The 7,043-nt window shown below is 38.9% G+C and overlaps 1 non-coding gene across 1 annotated transcript; it reads left to right on the forward strand.

Annotated features, from left to right (window-relative positions):
- The first annotated feature begins 253 nt into the window (after positions 1 to 253).
- On the forward strand, positions 254 to 357 carry LOC135270909 (U6 spliceosomal RNA). Its single transcript, XR_010339060.1, has one exon. It is a non-coding gene; the product is annotated as a U6 spliceosomal RNA (small nuclear RNA).
- The last annotated feature ends 6,686 nt before the right edge of the window (positions 358 to 7,043 follow it).

The following is a 7,043-nucleotide window of genomic DNA, read 5'->3' on the forward strand; positions in this document are numbered from 1 at the left end:
CACCTGTGTCTGTCTTCACCGTCCCTTTTGCCTGAAGTATCCTTTCCATTTCCCATTTCCTTATGGCTAAATTCCACCTGCTTCTCAAACATTGTACCATCACAAGTTAAATTACTTCTTATGTTCTTTTAGAAGATGGGTCTCTTTGAGGATCGAGATCAGTTGTATCCTTGGAAAGAGGCGGGGAGGTGTGATAGTTCTAGGTTTGAAAGTTGGGACATCTGAGTTTAAGCCAGCAAAACGAATCACACTGGTGCTCATTTCGGCAGCATGTATACTAAAGTCGGAATGATACAGAGATTAGCATGGTCCCTGCACAAATACAACATGCAAATTGGTGAAGCATTTTGTAATTTTGGCCGGGTGCAGTGGCTGATGCCTGTAATCCCAGCACTTGGGAAGGCCAAGGCAGGAGGATTCCATGAGTCCAGGAGTTTAAGACCAAACCGGGTAACATGGTGAGACCCCTGTCTCTACAAAAAGTGAAAAAATTAGCCGGGTTTAGTGGCACATGCCTATAGTCCCAGCTGCTTGGGAGGCTGAGGGGGGAGGATTGCTCAGTGCATAAGGTAGGGGCTACAGTGAGCCAAGATCACGCACTGCACTCCAGCCCGACCAACACTGCATGCAGTACCAGGGGCTCTGTCCGCTCCATTTCCCTCCTGCCCTTAACCATGGATTGAAGAGCTAATCAGATGGGATTGGTGGTAAGTTTAAGTTCCTCGCACAGTCTTGGTGGAAGTATCCTGCACTTCACAGTATCACTCAGTGTGAGAGAGGTTGGTTGGGGAAGAGATTAAGAGAAGAGAGAGACTCGATTCCAGTCCATGCAAAATCGTGCCCCACAGCCCTTCCTAAAACTAAATCCTAAAACTTCATCATTCCATTTTGAAACTATGTGGTACATCCTGCCATTTTCCCACCTCTAGGCAAAACCATTATAATATTGAGGCCAATTGACACAAAGCACAGCCCCAGATTTGTGCCTTAATAATGTCAGAGGTTTCCGGCAGTCCTCTAATGAAGGTTCGCCAATCTGAAAGGTTCTATTTAACTCTCTGCTTTTTCCACCAAATCTAAGGCAAACCACATTACCCCTGAGACCTGGAGTTCCATATGTTCTGATATAATTGCATCTGCAGCCTGAAGCATAGCAATATCTTTGAACTGTAGGTGAATTGCCCTAAATGTATCTATTACAGGCGTGGGGCAGCAAGAATGCCAGCAGGAGCAGGTGTCCTGGGCTGTGTACTAGAACATGAACTCCTTCCACTGCAGCATGAGTATGAGACAGGGGGCTCGCTGCCGGCATCACGTGACAGAACCTCTGAAAGGTCTGAGGCCTAGAGCTGAAGCACCTGCTCCTGAGAACCCAGGCACTGAGGCCCAGGTTCACCTCCTGAAGCCGCCCAAGAAGGGCTCTGTGCTCCCCAAAATATTCTGCAGCTGTAGGACTGAGTGGGGCCAAAGGGAAAAAGGGTCCAGATCAGACACCAGAAGGAGCCCCCTGGAAACACCTGGATTCCAGGGATACCTGTCTGACCTCACTTTCCTGTGGCTTCACGGCATTGAGGTCAGTACCCCAGGGGAGGACGAATCTGGGAGCCAGGGAGGTACAAAGAGTCAGCTCCAGGTGAGCAGGTAGAGAACAGGGCAGAATGCACAGGGCAAAGTTAACAACAGATAACAGGCAGTACCCAGGAAGTTTCCTGGGGCGAGGCCCAGACTAATCCAAAGCCGATACAGACAACCAAAGTTGTCGATAGGATGACTGTGGCCCAGTTAGGGATGCGGAGTCTATTTAGACAAGTAATCATAAATGTCAATTCATTTTCACACTGTTTCCGGCAAAACGAATATTGTCTTTGGCCTTAGAAGGTAGATAGCAAGATGTATGTGTGCCCATTCAATGACGGCTTGAATCGAGTTTCCTCTTCACCTGAGAGGTGTGAGTATTCAGGATATATATATATAAAAAATTATTTGTACCACACATCCTACATGTTATATATATGTAAGTCAACCATATATATTATATATAGTCAATATCATATATATTCAACTATATATAATATATATTATATATATTGTGTGTCCGTTAGACAGAAGTGGTCTCATATATATAATATATATAATTGACTATAGTATATAATATATATAATATATACAATCAACTATAATATATAATATACATATTATATATATAGTCAGCTATATATTGTATATAATATATATCATCATATATAGTATTATACTATATATAGTTGACTATATATACTATATAATATATAGTCGACTATATTATATATATTATATATAGTTGACTATATATAGTTGATTAATATATATAGTTGATTAATATATTATGTATTATATATTATAGATAGTTGACTATATGTAGTTGATTAATATATATATTATACATAGTTGACTATATATAGTTGATTAATACATTATATATAATATATAGTTGACTATATATAGTTGATTAATATATTATATATTATATATATTATAGTTGACTATATATAGTTGATTAATATATTATATATTATATATAGTTGATTAATATATTATATATTATATATATTATAGATAGTTAACTATATATAGTTGATTAATATATTATATATTATATATATTATAGATAGTTGACTATATATAGTTGACTATATATAGTTGATTAATATATTATATATTATATATATTATAGTTGACTATATATAGTTGATTAATATATTATATATATTATATATAGTTGATTAATATATTATATATTATATATATTATAGATAGTTGACTATATATAGTTGATTAATATATTATATATTATATATATTATAGATAGTTGACTATATATAGTTGATTAATATATTATATATTATATATATTATAGATAGTTGACTATATATAGTTGATTAATATATTATATATAGTTGACTATATATATTATATGTATATAAGAGGCCACGTCTGTCTGTCACTAACATACACACAAGTCTGAGAGACAGATACATAACACATCTGAAGGTATATGTCTTTGGTTGATGGAGAAATAAGGAGAAAGACATAGAAACAGAAGGAGAGACTGGGAGTTACAGACTGAGAGAAAGAGAGAAAATGAGAGACGCTTTCAGAGATAGAGTTCTTCGTACAGGAAGAAGCCAAAGTCTTGTTTGTTTTTTGAGGGGGTTGGTGCACTTTGGATTTGGAACGCCACGTCATAAAAGCAATGTCCACATGTCTGGAGTATGTTTAGGTTATCTGCACCCTCCGATCTTAGTGCAACAGGATTTGCCAGCGGACCATATCCACTGGAACAAAGACACAAGAAGGATTCGCATTCCTTCACACACATTGTCACACTGTGACCTCCAGGGTCCAAGGGCCACTTCTGTCTGTGACACGCTCATCTCCTGTCATTAGGCCTCCATGCCTTCAACCATGAAGAGTTTAGCAGCAGGGAGAAGGAAAAGGAGCTGGACACCTTTTGCAGTTCAGTAAAAGCCCCTTTAGTGGTTATGTTTTCTTTAGTATTGCTGTTTTCTATCTTTGTTACCTAAGGTTGCACTTGACTACAGGTGAGCTGAGGCTACCTTGGTTGTGGTCATTAGGCTTCAGGATGTCATTGTTTGTTGATAATGTAGAAGCACTGCTCACCCTCTTCCTTTGCTAGATACAATGCCTTTGAGTGAAGGGTCCTAACTGCTAGCTAAAACCCCCACTGAGTGTCAGAGTGCTGAGGTATGCATGCTACTCTCCAATTTGGGTCACTTCAAAAGATAAATGCCGGAGGATGTTAGATCAGATTTGCCTGAAATTCTAGCTTTCATTTGTATAAGTAAATGTCATCTAATACTTACCAATAACATTGAACTAAAATGAATAAGAATCTTGGGTTTCAGACAGAAATGACCAATGGAAATATTTGTGTCAGTGGATAAAGATTGTTAGAACTCTTCCATTTTGCTTTTGTTACAAAGCCCAAGCCTGGTCAAATACTGCCTACCTGTCAATGTAAAAACAGTCAGTGGAAGAAGGGTCAATGCACTATCAGAAAGATGAATTTTCATTTTAATAATTGTAGGGGCAATTAATTCATAAGGAAATGAGTTTAAAAGACAAATGAGCTGATTTCCACAAGCTGTCCAAAATAACCCATTACTTGATAATTCATGAGAATATCCAAAAGTAATCTGATATAAAGTATCTACCCTTCATCCAGACAAACATTCCTTTCTGCCCTGATTTATTCCTCCCATTTATCGTTTCTAACTCAACAAAGTATATAATTATGTACATAGAGAATTTGTGACCCCAAACTGTCTTCTGAGAAATCCCATAGGAATGTGTAGCGGCACCGAATGTCTTTACTTATTAAGACTATTCCTGTAACCCACAATTAATCTATTCATTTTTTTCTTTATTCAGAAAACATTTACCAATAACTACTATCCTCCAGGCATTGATTCTGCTGAGAATGCAATGGGGAATAATATAAACAGGCTCCCTGCCTTTGTGAAACTTACAGTCTGCTAGGAGAGAAGCTACTAATCATCAAAAAATCATATAAATAGGCCAGGCGCAGTGGCTCACGCCTGCAATCCCAGCACTTTGGGAGGCCGAGGCAGGCAGATCACCTGAGGCTGGGAGTTCAAGACCAGCCTGGCCAACATGGTGAAACCTCGTCTCTACTAAAAATACAAAAATCAGCCAGGCATGGTGGTGTGTGCCTGTAGTCTCAGCTACTCAGGAGTCTGAGGCAGGAGAATAGCTTGAACCCAGGAGGTGGAGGTCACAGTGAGCCGATATTATACCAATGCACCCCAGCCTGGGCAACAGAGCAAGACTCTGTCTCAAAAAAAAAAAATTGTTTGTGTATGTGTATATATATATTTACATATATATTTACATATATAAATGTGAGTGTGAGTTTAGTATTGCTGTTTTCCATATATATGTTTATATATAAATGTACATATTTATATTTATATATGTATACCTATATATTTATATATAAATATAGTAGAGATGGGGTTTCACCTTGTTAGTCAGGCTGGTCTCGAACTCCTGACCTCAGATGATCCACCCACCTCGGCCTCCCAGAGTGCTGGGATTACAGGTATGAGCCATCGTGCCCGGCCTGAGCCCCAGTTTCTATATCTGCAAAATGGCACTAATAATAGCAGGTACTACATAGGATGAACAGCACTTGGCATGTGAAGAGCCTAAAAATCTTAGCTACTGTTATCATCATCATCATCATGACCATCTGCCTTCATGGATCACCTGGAATTCTAATGTGTGACATGACTTTGTGGTCTGGACTCTCAAAACCTGTCTTTGACATCTACACTGACAGTTGAGAATACTGCCAAGAGGAGTCCTAAGAGGACCTGCCTTGATATACCTGAAGATACCTTCCTCTGAAGAGCAAGTCACACACGAGAAATTCTCACAAAATAGAGCTGAACTTCTATCAGAACATCTGGATTTGGAGCAACTGTGGCATTTACTTTGTGACCTCTGGGGACCTGTACACTATCCCTGCAGTGTCATCAAAGCCCTGGAAATCTATTTTATGGACTTGCAGGATGAATTGCGACTGCCAGAACTGAGACATGAAGCATGCTCTCTAGTGTTGGGACCTTCAGAATATACCATCCAATAACAACACAACAACAAATGCCTCCTCCTAGTGTCTATACATCAGTGTCTATACTCTATTGAGGTGGATGGCAATGAGAATGCAGATAATAGCTTTAAGGCTGTAACACCACAAAGCAGTCCGGAGTTGGCCTAAGAATTCCAAGTGGATCTCTATTGGTATTATTAATACATGTTCACCATACAATCTATTCAGTAGCTAACCATTGGAATACACACACACACACACACACACACACACACTCTCAGAGAGAGAGAGATTTCCAAAGGACCAACATTATATTCTCAGATATGGTATAACTAATAAGGAGAAAGAATGCTTTCCTAACTTCCTTCACACCTTACAAGATCAACCATCTCACAATGGAGCTGATACTTCACATTTTTGGACAAGTTTATTTTGTTCTTTGCACCCCAGCCTGTTTTAAATTGTGCTCCTTCATGTCTACCAAAAACAAGCAACAGTCCCATTGTTAAGCCATATTGTTAGAATTACCAAAAGACAGCTTATAAGGAGCCCCATCAACCTTTTCTTAAAATGGGAGAGAGTTTGCTTAATTCTGCCTGGAAAACACAGCTTGGTTCTTCATATTCTTAGAAAAATGTTTGGAACAAGAAGTTGTAATAAAAGCTTCTTCAGTTCTTAAATGCATGAAACATAGCTAAATTCAGACATACAATTTGTATGCATCATTGAGTTTCCTCATAACAGATCCTCGAAACTCTAGAACTTCCTAAAGGTAACAATAGGTTCTATGTGCCATTTTAAAGGTTTTTAAATAACTAATGGAAATCATATACTTGGTCACCAAAAGGGAGTCTGTGATATCTACAGCAAGTTTCCTTGGTTTGGATGAGAATTATAGCAATTCAGTGTTGAAGATCTGTCATTGCACTTTCATCACAATAGTTAACTGGTGGCTATAATTGTCTTTGCTTATTAAAATGAAAAAACTTGGCCGGGTGCAGTGACTCACGCCTGTAATCCCAACACGTTGGGAGGCTGAGGGAGGTGGGCAGATCACCTAAGGTCAGGAGACCAGCCTCACCAACATGGTAAAACCCCATCTCTACCATAAATACAAAAATCAGCAGGTGTGGTGGCGCATGCCTGTAGTCCCAGCTACTCGGGAGGCTGAGGCAGGAGAACTGCTTGAACCCAGGAGGCAGAGGTTGCAGTGAGCCGAGATCACACCACTGCACTCCAGCCTGGGCAACAGAGTGAGGCTCCATCACAAAAAATAAAAATAATAAATAATAAAATGGAAAAACTCAGAATTACTTAATAAATACAATTTAATGGGGGGAAAAGTCTTTCAAAACTTACAGATCATGGGGCAAGTGGACTTTAGGTATCAACAGTGTTGGAAATCGTA

Source organism: Aotus nancymaae, unplaced genomic scaffold, assembly GCF_030222135.1.
Source record: "Aotus nancymaae isolate 86718 unplaced genomic scaffold, 86718_ANA_hifiasm-v0.15.2.pri h1tg000067l, whole genome shotgun sequence".
Lineage (NCBI taxonomy): Eukaryota > Metazoa > Chordata > Mammalia > Primates > Aotidae > Aotus > Aotus nancymaae.